We start from the raw sequence: 13,181 nt of genomic DNA on the forward strand, positions 1-13,181 counted from the left end.
TCTGCTTAACTGATCATGCTATACACCTGCAAATGTTAATCACTACAATGAAAATATAAAAACCTGCTTGTACTTACAATAAACGGAACAAAGCTTCACTGTCCTTTGAGGCGTGTTGTTGTCTGTTACCCAGCGCCGACGCCTACCCTCACCTGTGGGACCCCTTGACCCACTGCGGCCAGACCGCAGCACGCAGTGAGGCAGGAAGAAAACCAAGAGAGGATGGTGTCTTGAAAGCCAGGGAGGAAAGTGTCCCAAGGAATGAGTGCTTACCTGGGTTAAACAGTCCTGAGGGTCCAAGTGATATGGGAACTGAGAATCGATGGTTTGGCAAGTGACCTTGATTGACAAGGCGAGGGAAGAAGGCTGGTGGGAGGGGGATCAAGGGAGGTGAGTGAGTACAGTGAGTCCAGGGAATTCTTTTGATGATTTTTTGCAGTAAAGTGAAGCGGAGGAGGGGGGCAGTAGCTGGTGGGGACGTGGGATTAGGAGAGGGCTATTTTTGAAAGATAAGAAAAATAGCAATATATTTGTAGGACCCGATAAAGGGTAAAAACCTGATGATGGAGGATAGAAGGTAGTATCAGGAGCAAAAGCAAAATGTACGGGCCCAGACTTAAGCTGGTAGATGTGATGGGAACATGTGAAAGTTCTCTTGCAATTACTTGTATCTTATCAGCAAAATGGAAAGTAAAGTCCGAAGCTGAGGTTAAATGATAGAAAAGGAGGTGTGAGTGTTTCAGGAAGAGAGAGGAATTTATGAAATAGCCCTTTGGGAGAGTAGGAGTGTGAACGGATATGGGGAAGGAGGTCTGATCGCTGGAGAGCACCATTTCCCCTTGACCATGACTGCCCACGAATTTAAAGTAAGGTCAGATGGTAAAGCTGGTGTTTTCTAGACCCATTTAGCTCTTGTGGCACAGGCGTTCGATAGATAGAGAGCTAGATTTCATCGAGTTGGTGTTTTTCCAGAAGAGTACAGTGAAGGAAGACAGGGGCAAGGAGGTTGAGGGGATGCCAATGAGGGATCATAATGATTGATTAGGTCACTTAAACTGGATAAGAAGCATGCTGGGAGGTGGAGGGAATGGTGGGTAAATCTCAGAATTATTCGAGTTCAGATACTGGAGGCTACGAACTCGGAAGACAGGGGGCAGGAAAGCGAGATAATGGAGTTATGGGTAATAACATACCTGACGCGTGACCCTGGGAGTGAGTAGCTGCAGTGAGGTGGAGGATAAGACCACTGCAAGTGAGGAGGAACCGAACGGAGACGCCAGACGGCCAGGTTGCCTGTGGTCACCAGGCCGCCTTCCTCTCTGTACCTCCCCAGCACTGCACGGCTAGAAGCCTGAGAACTGCATTTCTCAGAATCCCCTGCCCGTAAGTTTCTGGATTGAGAGGCACTTATGATAAACTTGAATATAAAAGAGAAGCAGAGGACCATCTACTGCCATGGCCGAGCCAGGGGCTGCTTTCCATCACTCGAGTGTCGTGTCTGCAGCCAGGGCCTCAGGCCTGGCCTCCATCGGGGCACAAGGCACCCAGTTTCCAGATGCCTGTGGGAAGGAGCTCTTTGACAAGACCTCTGAACACCACTTCTCACACTGCCTGGCCCTGTTAGCGGTGCCCCACTGCAGAAAGCCCCTCTGGACCGGGTTACTGCTAGCCTCTAGAACCACCTTATTCTGCACCAGCTTTTACTACCAGGCTCTGAGTGGAGACCCCAGCAGCCTGACTTTGGCCCCCGTGGGAGGAGCCTTGTACTCTTTCGCTGGCTTGCCCTGGCTCTTTGCGCTTCCTTATTTAATTTCTGGGTACTGTTCTGAGAATTGGAGCAGTGAGGGGATTAAAAGAGAAAGGCAAGTTTTTTTTAAAAAAAGAGAGAAGCAGAAATAATATTGTTCTTTCTCTAGCAGGGCAGTGGTGGACACGCACATGAGCTTTGGCCTCACAGGTCCTCAGAGGCTCTTGGGTGCCTTTTGTCTCGTCACCTGCCTTCCTAATGGAGTCAGCTTGCTGTGGGAAGTTTCTCGAAAACTCCGGACACCCTGAAAGCTGTCAGTAAATTTGAGTTCTAGCAGCAGCTTCCCCGACTTTCAGCGCTCCCAATATTTTTATACATTGAATTCCCTGTGTTGAATCCCTTTATGCTTGAAAAACCTGGAGGGATTTCTGGTTACTTTCTTTCTTTTTAAAAGTAATTATTTTAATTTTTTAATTACAGTCCACACACAATATTGTGTTCGTTTCGGGTGTACAACATAGTGATTAGACATTTCTATAACATGGGAAGTAGTCATCTTGGTAAGTCTAGTTCCCCTCCGACACCGTTCATAGTTACTACACTGTTATTGGCTGTATTCTCTCTGCTGTTCATTTTACCCCGTGACTGTGTCCGTAACTGGCCATGTGGCATCTATTCCCTTCCCCCCTTCCACCCATCCCTCCAAACTTTCTCCCGACTGGCAACAATTAATTTATTCTCTGTATCTATGAGCTTGTGTCTGTCTTATTTGTTTGTTTACTTTTTAAAAATTTTTCGTATAAATGAGTCGTATGGTATTTGTCTTTCTCTGTCTGACTTATTTCATTTAGCATAATACCCTCTAGGTCCGTCCATGTTGTCACAAGATTTCCCTGTTTTTTACAGCTGAGTCCATACATACCACCTCTTCTTTACCTCTTCGTTTATTGTTGGACACTTAGGCTGCTCCCACATCTTGGCTATTATAAAAAATGCTGCAATGAACATACAGGTGTATGTGTCTTTTCGAGTTAATGTTTTGGGTTTCTTAGAATAAATAACCAAGTGGAATTGTTGGTCCTTCTTTGTTTTTTGTTATAGTCTTTGTTATTGTTTTTTTAAGATTTTATTTATTTATCTTTAGAGGGGAAGGGAAGGAGAGAGGGAGAGAAATATCAATGTATGGTTGCCTCTCGTGCATCCCTTGCTGGGAAGCCTGCAACCCAGGCATGTGCCCTGACTGGGAATTGAACCGTGATCCTTTGGTTCTCAGGCTCACGCTCAATCCACTGAGCTACACCAGCCAGGGTTAGTCTTTGTTTTAAAGTCTATGTTGTCTAGCATGAGTATTGGTATTCCAGCGTTTTTTTCCCCATTTCCATCAGCATGAAGTGTCTTTTTCTATCCTTTCACTTTCGGTCTCTGTGCGTCTTTCAATCTAAAGTGAGTCTGTTATAGACAGCATGTGTATGTGTCTTGTTTTCTTATCCATTCAGCTACCTTATGTCTTTTGATTGGAGCAATTCATTCATTTCCATTGAAAGTAATTATTGCTAGGTATGTAGCTATTGCCATTATTTTATTTTATTATTCATATTTTCAGTCTTCCTTTTCTTCTTTTCAAAGAAGTCCCTTTAACATTTTATGTAACACTGGTTTGATGGTCATAAACTCCTGTAGCTTCTTCATGCTTGGGAAGCTCTTTATCTTTCCTTTGGTTCTAAATGATAGCCTTGTTGGGTAGAGTAATCTTGGTGTTAGGTCCTTGCTTTTCATCACTTCGAATATTTTATGCCAGCCCCTTCTGGCCTGCACAGTTTCTGCTGAAAAACCAGCTGACGGTCAATGGGAGCTCCCTTGTAGGTAATCAAGGGCTGCCTTTAAGAGTCTCTCTTTGTCTTTAACCTCTGTCACCTCCATAATGATGTGTCTTGGTGTGGGCCTTTTTAGGTTCATCTTGTTTGGGACTCTGCACTCCCTGGACTTGTGTGTCTACTTCCTTTGCCAAGTTAGAAAAGTTTTTTTATCATTATGTCTTCAAATAAGTTTTTAATTCCCTGCTCTTACTCTTCTCCTTCTAGTACCCCCAGAATGTGAGTGTTCGTGCTCTTGACATTGTCTCTGATGCCCCTTAACCTATTCTAATTATTTTACTATATTTTCTTATTTGTGCTGTTGTGATTGAGTGTTTTCTGCTACTTTGTCTTCCAATCACTGATTCAGTCCTCTGTTTCATCTAATCTGTTAATTCTCTCTAATGCAGTTTTCATTTCAGGTATTATACTTCTCGTTTCCACCTGGTTCTTATTAATGTTTTTTATCTTCATTTTCATGTTTTCTATCTCTTTGTTAAAGTTCTCACTGTGTTCGCATGTGCTACTTCTAACTTCACTGAGCATCCTTGTAAACAGTGTTTTGACCTCTGCATCTGGAAGATTGTCTCCATTTTGTTTAGTTCTTTCTCTAAAGTTTTGTTCTATTCTTTCATTTGGAACATGTTTCTTTGGTCTCCTCATTTAGGCTGCCTCCCTGTGTTTATTTCTATGTCTCAGGTAGATCTGCTATGTCTCCTAGTCTTGGTAAAGCAGCCTTATGTAAAAAGGGTGTGTCCTGCGGCACCCAGTGGCACAGCCTCACTGGTCACCTGAGCTAGTGCTCTAGGTGTGTCCCTTATGTGGGTCGTGGGTGCCTACCTCTTGTAGTTGATCCTTGCTTGCTGTTTGCACGTCAGTGGGAGGGACTGACCCTCAGGCTGATTGATCATAATGACCGTGACTGCAGCAGAAAAGCTGTTGTGCAGGGCTGTCCCCAGGGAGCAGGTCTCACTTTAGCAGGGCTCTGGTGCCTGCCAAGTCCACTCTTAGGGTGTGTTGTTTGTGCAGGTGGTTGGGTGGTGCTTTGGTGTGGTCTGAATCTGGCCAGTAGGTGTGCTGGTTCTTGGGCCTCTTGGGAGGGACTCTGGTGTGGGCTCTGGTCTAGGTTATGGTCAGTCACTGCCTATGCCCGGCTCGGGGCTACCTGGTATAAGCTACAAAGTGATTTGCAGGTGCTTGCTACTTGTGCTGGGCTTGGAAGTGCTGGGAGAGCCTAAGGTTGCAAACTGAGGCTAAGCTGCCATCCAAGACCAGCTGCCAAGACTAGTGCTGGGCTTGGGGCCACTTAGTAAGAGGTGTGGGGCATGCCAAAGCCCATGCTGCTTGTTTGAGGTTTGTGAACCTTTCAGAGATTTTAGGAAAGTCTGCAGCTCAAACCCAGACAGGCTGTTTTAGGGAAAGGTACCTGGAAGCTGGAAGCTGCATAGGTAGGCCTGCTAGTTGGGTGGGGTGGGGGTCTTAGGGAATCTCCAGGATGGGACTAAATGTGTTAACCAGGTAGATGGAGACTCAAACTTGGCACCTGCCTGAGCCAGCAGGCTGTGTAGGGGGAGGGCTCAACAAAGGAACAATGGTCTCTGCCAGCATTTACGTTTGGGAGAAAGCTGCCCCTCCAGCCCTTGCCCTGAATGTTCCTCCCTGTACGTCCCTCATGGTTTTTGAGCTGCTGCCTTAGCGCTGGAGCCCAGTGTGAGTGAGTCCTCTGCAAATAAGTCCCTGTATAGGCCCCTGAAGAGGATCGCCTGGGACTCCAGGAGTCCTCTCACTCAGCCACAATGCCTACTGATTTTAACAGCCAGAAGTTAGGGGACTTCTGTTCCCAGAACTGGGACCCTGGGCTGGGAGCACAGTGTGGGGCTCCTCAGCAGGGAACTCCAAAGCCAAGGTATCTCTCCTGTTTCTGAATTGCCGCACGATGAGTGTAGGACCAGCCTGTCCCGCATCTCTGCCACTCCTCCCAGTGTTGGTGTGGCTTCTTCTGAATGTCCTTAGTTACAGGACTTCTGTGTAGGTAGTCTCCAGGCGGCTGTTGGCGACCATCTTAACCAGAAGTCTTTTTGTTGTTTTTTAACGACCCAGATTCCTCCGTTAAAGAGAAAACCACAGACCCAAAAAGGAGTCATTTATGCTAAAAGCCCGTGGCAAACCTAGACTTAAACCTGATCCAATTGTGGTTTTAACCTTAAATGTAATCTTAATCAGCCAGTCTGGAGTTTTCTGGTCAAGCACCAGGGAGCGAATCTGTCACCTGTTCATCTGTCTCCATCTCCCATGGAAAGAAGTGACAATTGGCACGATAAAAAAAACCACGCCTGTTCTCTTCCTTCAAAAAAAGATATCCCAGCCCCAAAGTAACCCCTATTTTTGTTGTTTCAGTAGCTCTCTTGTCCCACCCTTCCGCCTACAGAAACCTTCCATTCCGTACAGCCCCCTGGAGCGCCCGTCTAGCGGCCAGAGTGGGCGCTGCCTGGCCGGTGACTCACTCAGCAAAGCCAATTAGGTCTTCAAACTCACTTGGTTGGATTTCAGTTTTTAACACGTCCCACCAGAGGGTTTTGTGCTTGCTGCCCGCCCCGCCCCCCTTGAAAGGCAGAGCTCCAATGCCCTCGTCTTTACCTAGCTCAAGCGATCCTTTCTAATGAACGTTGTTCCAATTATCTTTGTTGCGTAACCTACTGTAAAATGTGATGTAAAAAACAACCATTAGTATGGTAAAGAATTTTAATTCTTTTAAAGATCTTACGTATTTATTTTTTAGAGAGGGGAATGAAATGAGAGAGGAGAGAAAGAAACACTAACATGTGGTTGCCTCTTGCCCTTGCCGGCCCCTCTCGCAGGCCCCTCACTGGGGACCTGGCCTGCAACCCAGGCATGTGCCCTGACTGGGAATCGAACGGGAAACCCCCTGTTTCACAGGCCAACACTCATCCCCTGAGCCATACCAGCCAGGGCAGAGCAGTAAAGAATTTGGACAGAGTACAGTAGAGGTGACTTGTCTCTCATCCACAGGTCTGGGGTCTTAGTCTGGAAGACTAAACAGCAGGGGGGTGGGGGATGAGGAGTGTGACTTGGATGGTTGAGAACTGGCACCATCTGGAGATGTATTAAGGGTCTCTGCAATAAAGCTGACAAGTCCAGTGAGCGAAAGTAACCTCACAGCGTAATCAGACCATAAATTCCTAACTGGACAAGGTAGGTAGTCATGCCCCAGGCATTTACCTCTTTAATAAAAGTTTTATCTTTGCCCTAAGCAATCCCTATGGATTGTTCTTGTGCACCTAGGTTAACACAGCTTTGAAATGCCAAAGTAATCTTTTAAAAAAGATTTGGCTTATTTTTAGAAAGAGGAGAAGGGAGGGAGAAAGACAGGGAAACATCCACGTGAGAGACAAACATTGACCTGCAACCCAGGCATGTGTCCCGGCTGGGAATAGAACTGACGGCCTTCCTGTTTGTGGGATAACCCCCAACCCACTGAACTGCACCAATCAGGGCAAAGTAATCTTCTTCTTCAGACCCTTCAGAGGCATAACTACCCTCAGGGGAGCACATAATATTGTTAACTCTCCTGTACCTTGCTTTCTCCCAACTTCATGTAATCTACGTTCTCTCTTCAACTGCAAAGGTATAGAAGAAGCTGCAAAAGTTATTCTCTGGAGCATCTGAGATCTTGCTTCTTCCTGGCATGTCATCAGTTTGGCCCAAATAAACGCTTATAAAAACTCTCTACAGGTTTCACTGTTCTTACATCGACACTCACATGTTCTGTGCCTGGACTGGATGGCTCGAAGGCTGGGCTCAGCTGGGACTGCCAACTAGAGTCCCTGCATGTAAGGTGGCCAGACTTCCAATGGCAGCTCAGGGCTCCGCAAGTGATTCTCGGGGATCCGGAAGTGATTCACGGGGCTTCTGCTCACAAAGCAGAGCACACAGATTTTTATGGTCTAGTCTCATTTTTATAGTGCAGTCACATAATCAGTACTTCCATAGGCTCTGTTGGCTGAAGTGGGCGCAAGCCACCCAGATGCAAGCGGAGGGACAGAGACTTTACTCCTCTATAGGAGGAATGTCCAAAACATGACGTCAGCCTTCTAAGTTAGGCTGCTTCAGGATATATTTTTGTTTCTGTCAATACTCTTATCTTAGTTTGTATGTATACACTATGGTGACAGCTCGGGTCAGGGCTTGCAAACTCAAATAGGCAGGGAAATGAGGCTGACCAAATGTGAGAGACAAAAGGGCTTGTGACCGAGAGGCTGCTCATGGTCTCTGAAGGAGGCAGCCACCCCTTGGCACTGGCCAATTGTTGTTCTAAGGGAAGGCATGCCCAGTTTTGCCAGAGCTTCCAATTTTTCAAGAAAGATCCAGAACTAATGTTGTTCATGGGAAAATTTCCAGTACTAAAAAAAAGATTCTGCAGACCAATTGCCTGGCACATAGTAGGCTCAATAAATAATTGTGGAAGAAATAGAAAAGCACCCTGGACCCTCTCACACTCACCCGGTTTGGGGCCTGTGGTTGGGGAGCCCCCACCCCGCGGTTGGGGAGCCGTAGGAGATGATGGGAAAACACAAGGAAACCAGAGTCCTCCAGGCCCACAGGCCTGGCATTTCTCATGATCCACACGGCAGCTCCAAGGGCAGGTCATTCCGCCCCTACTTTGCTATATTTTTCTTCTAAATGCTTAAAATGATCTGTGATATGGCCCTGGCTGGTGTAGCTCAGTGGATTGAGAACGGGCTTTGAACCAAAGCGTCACTGGTTTGATTCCCAGTCAAGGCACATGCCTAGGTTGTGGGCCAGGTCCTCGGTGTGGGGCATGAGAGAAGCAACCACACATTGGTATTTCTCTCTCTCTTTCTCTTTCCCTTCTTTTTACTCTAAAAATAAATAAGTAAAACCTTTTTCGAAAGTTTAAAATGGTCTGACATATGTAATTGATTGTCTGGCTCTCCCACACACCTGGTGAAGACTCATTGATTTGTTTGCTTTGTACCCAGGGCCTGCCCTAACAGGTGCGTGGGGAATTCTTACCGAAGGGTGGTCAAGGGGGTGTTACAGGTGAGGTCTGGGGGCCAAACACCTTGTTTTAGTGCCAAGGTAAGTAAGGAGGCTGGGGTTAAAACTCGGGCAATTTGGTGCAAAACCGTGAGCACAGGTGATGCTTTGGTATACAAGGCGCTCACCGACATGCTCTAGAATCATGATGTAGAACACGCGTGTGCAATTTAAAAGTGCACCTCTCAAAATCAGTTTCCACACACAATATTATAGGACAGAAAGGGGTTAAGGAATTTTGGTAACCCTTGGGAGACATTACAAGCTTCAAGACTCCTGTGTATTTCAGGCATAAATGTGGATATTTAGCCCTGGCTGGGTGGCCCAGCTGGTTGGAGTGTCACCCCATGCACTCAAAGGTTGCGGGTTCAATTCCCAGTCAGGGCACAAACATATGTTACGGGATTCAACCCCTGGTGGGGCGTGTATAGGAAGCAACTGATTGATGTTTCTGTCTGACGTGAATGTTTCTCTCTGTTTCTCTCTCTCTCCCCATCCCTTCTTCTGTCTCTAAAATCCGTAAACATATCCTCAAGTGGAGATTTAAAAAAATGGCGGATATTTAAACAAGTGATTTAAATGCAAAACCCTAGGATAGGGAGAGTGAGAAGGGAGTTCTAGAACCCAGGCAGGGGCGGAGAGGGAGGCTTGGTCTCCCTAACTTTGCCTGGAGTTTCATAGCAGCAAAGTCTTCTGTTTTCCCTGTTTTTGCTGTTAAAATGCTTGAGCATCACCCTTCTCTGGGCGGAGCTCACTTAGCTCTGCTGGCTGAGAAGTTCGAAATTTTACTGGAAAGCAGCAGTGCGGGGTGGGGTGCCGGGAGGCACGGACACAGAATGCAAAGGCGCCTCCCGGGGCAATGGCCTCATCTGCAGCTGCTCACAGGTGACCAGCCGTCTTCCCACACTGCCCACTGGTGTCAGGCCTGATGGGGACCCTGGGGCAGCAGCCTGTGGTGACACCATTGCCAACAGCATGATGACAACGGCCTGGGGAGAGAAACAAGCCCTACGCAGAGAACTGCACATCCAGCCTTTTTTTCTATGTAACTAGGTTTTGAGCCCAGAGTTTCCCGCCCCCACAAAACCTTCCTCCCTCCATGGGTTTTGCTGATTATGCGTGTCTTTTTCTAATACCTGTTGATATTTCTCTCTAATAAAGGTCACCCATTTCTCAGACAGCAAGAAGTCAGGACAGTTTCTGGGGTCCCCCCTCGAGTCACACACACCACCTTTTCGCTCTGCTGGCCACCCAAGGCAGAGTCCCTGCAGCGGCTCTGGACTGTAGCCCCGTGTCCTGACGCTGTCTATTGAGAGGGGCAATGTGTCCGTCAGCCACCCTGCCCCTGCACCTGCGACAGTGCTGGGCACACAGTGGATGCTGAAGCAGTGGGTGTTCGAGAGTTGTAAGCATTGTTTAGCACTCACGGGGTGCCACGTACAGTGCTGAATTTTTGCGAACATAATTTCTTTAACCTTTGCCACAGCCCCGAAAGGCAGCAGAATTCTCCTCCATTTAGATGAGGAAACAAAGGTTCTCAGGGCACAGTGGGCATGTTCGCACTCACAGCCCTAGTGGGTAGTGGAGCCAGGGTTTGAAGGAGTCAAGCAGCCCTCAGAGCAGCTCCTGTGGTATAAGACTCGTGGGGTGCCTGTGCGGAGCTGGGCGTGGTGTTTAAGTTGCCCGTATCCAGGGCTGAGGGTGCCCAGATCAAAGCAGGCGCCCTCCGATCTGTGTGTGTGAGAGTGGTGCTCGGGAGGGAGGTGTTTGGAGAAACCGTGGGGAGGAGCAAATGAGAGGGAACAGGTTGGGGCGGTAGGTGGGGCACACGGCAGATGAGGTGACAGGGCAGGCCAGGTGACATGGCAGGTGAGGTGACATGGCAGGTGAGGTGATGAGCTCAGCTGGGCCCCTCTGGTTGGGAAGAAGAGGGTGATGAGGGAGGAGCCCTGCACGGAGGGAGGTCTTGGCTGGGCCCGTCAGAGCTCAGCCTGACCCACGACGTGGTGGTTGTCTTTCAGGTGAACCAGTCGGACTCGCTGCGGCAGCTTCCCCGCTTCCTGAGGCTTCCTTTCCTTGTTCCCAAGTCACTGGGCTAAGAAAACACAGCATGTCCACCTGGCCAACTTCCCAGATAGAGCCTCATGAAGCTCCAGCTTCACACAGAGAAGTGAAAGAGGAGAAAGGCATACTCTGTTCCGTCATTCAGTATTTATTGAGCATCTGCTATGTGCTAGGTACCATCACAGGTGCTTGGGATAACGGCAGTGTACCCAAAAGACCCCTGCTCCCAGGTTGCTTCTCATGGGAGCTGGCGGGGGGGGGGGATAGTACCTAAGAACCATAAGAAAGAAGTAAACAAGGTAACGAAGGCTGTGAAATAAAGATACAGTAGAGCAAAGGGGGACCAGTAGTGCATGCGTGGTTGGGGTTCATTCTGGCTGCAACCTCAACAGGGCTGGCAGGGGAGTGAAGGAGTTACCCATGCAGTTCCAGGGGAACAGGGTTCCAGGTGGGGGAAACAAAGGGCTGATGTGAGAGGGCCCACGCCTGAGTGTTTGAGCAATAGCAGAAGAGCAGGGGCTGGGTGGGTGGGTGGAGAGGGAGGCATGGCTGGAGTGGGGATGGAGGAGGAACAGAAAGGAATGAGGGTGGGGGCACCCAGGAGCCGGAGGATGGAGGCCCTTTCGGAGCTGAGATGTGGCACTCCCTGGCTTTGGTGTGTAAAGGACTCTCCTGCTGCAGGAGGAAGGTGGAAATGGACAGCAGCTGGAGTCGGTGGGATATGCAGGTGACAGAAGGGTGGGGGAGGGGGCCCTGGGGCAAGGCAGGTGCAGTGGAGATGAAGGGAGGTTGGATTCTGGATACAGTGGAGGGAGAAGCCAGTAGGATCCCCCCACGATTGACTTTGGGGGATGAGGGAAAAACGGGAGGCAATGAAGACCTTGAGTGTTTGGAACTGGGCAGCCGATGGAGCTTGTGCTGGAAACCGGAAGACAGAAAACAGTTTTGGGGGGTAGGCAGGGAAGAACAGGGACACTGTCTTGGATCTACTGCATCTGCCATGTTGGTCACTCCAGCTGGACGTGCCAGGCAGGCAGTTAGGCCGGTGAGTCCAGAGGACTGTTAGAGAACTTGAACTCTGTACGAGGTGTCACCCTACAGGTGGTATTTACAGCCAGGAGCCTGCCTGAGAGCACAGGAGCGAGCGCAGAGAAAGGACAAGGGCCTGGCCTGGGGATTTCCAGTTGAAAAGCCCCAAAGAGGAGGAGCCACCGGAAAGCAGGAGAAAGCCTGCAGGGCTGGTGGCCTTGAAGCCCAGGAAGCCAGAGCTTCAAGGAAGAGGGAGGGAGCCATTGTATCAAGTGGTGCTGAGTCGGGTCCTGTGCTTTTGCTGGGCTCCGAGCTGCTGCCATTCCCCTCTCGGTAAGTAGGCGTGACAGTGTCCACTCCCACCGAGGGGTGTGATGGAGATTAAGTGAAATAATGTACTGGAACCACAGGGCACTTTGAAGGTGCTCGCTGAGTGGGAATTTCTGTGGGAGAATTCATACAAATAATAATGATAATTAAATACAATTATAACCATGGTGTGATGTTTATGTCTCAGAAAAAAGTGTCTAAGGCAGGCCCTTGTCACCGGGCAGCACAGCAGGAGCTGGGAGGACCCACGAGGAGCGACAGGCAGCCGTCAGCGCCTGTGAGCACAGGCTGGGGCTGAGCTGCCAGGGGACCCGGAGGGCGGGCACCCCGTGGTTGGGGACTTCACAGAGAGTGGGTGCTGGATGGGCAGTGTGCTGGGTGGGGAGGGGGAGGGCATCTAAGTGAGGAGAGGATGTCACAGCGGTGCAGGGTGGGGACGGTTGGGGGCCTGCCTGATCAGAGTGGGGTGTATTGGTGTACATGTTTAAGGAACAGGGAGAGTGGGCAAGAGGTTGGCAAGGGAGGTGAGGCGGGATCACACTGCACAGCGACCGCAGCCTGGCGGTCACTGTACAAGCACCCACCCGTCCCCAGCAGAGCCTCCCCCTCACTCCCCATGGCAATGGCCCCGTTGGCTGTTCCTGGCTTAGTGCCCATTTGAAGGAAGAACGAAAGGGCCTGTGGAGGCTGAGGGAGAGGATCCCCTGGGACCATGCCGAGGGCGAGTCCCGCTCCCTCCCCCGCCTTCCCATCAAAGGCACCCAGTAGGTGGGAAGGAACAAATACATGAACCCAAGTCTGACTATTCAGTGGCCTGGCTTAGAGTCAGGAGCCGACCCACCCTCTGTTCCTGGGAAGCCCCTGGGAGGAGTCTGGAGTTTCGTGCCTAGGGGAACCCACTGCCCAGCCCAGTGCAGAGCTGAGACGCAGGAAGGAAGGCCGGGGACTCCCTGCAGAGACCCGCCTCAGGTACAGACACCAGCACAGGTGGCAGTTTCTTCATCCTTCTCTCTGATGTTGTTGAGGCCCTTCCTGTCCCTCCCTGCCCTGGCCTCTTTCTTGATCAGATACGGAGCTAT

At 49.5% G+C, this 13,181-nt stretch overlaps 1 pseudogene; it reads left to right on the forward strand.

Annotated features, from left to right (window-relative positions):
* Positions 1-1,455: 1,455 nt before the first annotated feature.
* Positions 1,456-10,778, forward strand: LOC119043106 (transmembrane protein 256-like; annotated as a pseudogene).
* Positions 10,779-13,181: the final 2,403 nt, after the last annotated feature.

Source organism: Artibeus jamaicensis, unplaced genomic scaffold, assembly GCF_021234435.1.
Source record: "Artibeus jamaicensis isolate MK-2021 breed Jamaican fruit bat unplaced genomic scaffold, CSHL_Jam_final contig_2170, whole genome shotgun sequence".
Lineage (NCBI taxonomy): Eukaryota > Metazoa > Chordata > Mammalia > Chiroptera > Phyllostomidae > Artibeus > Artibeus jamaicensis.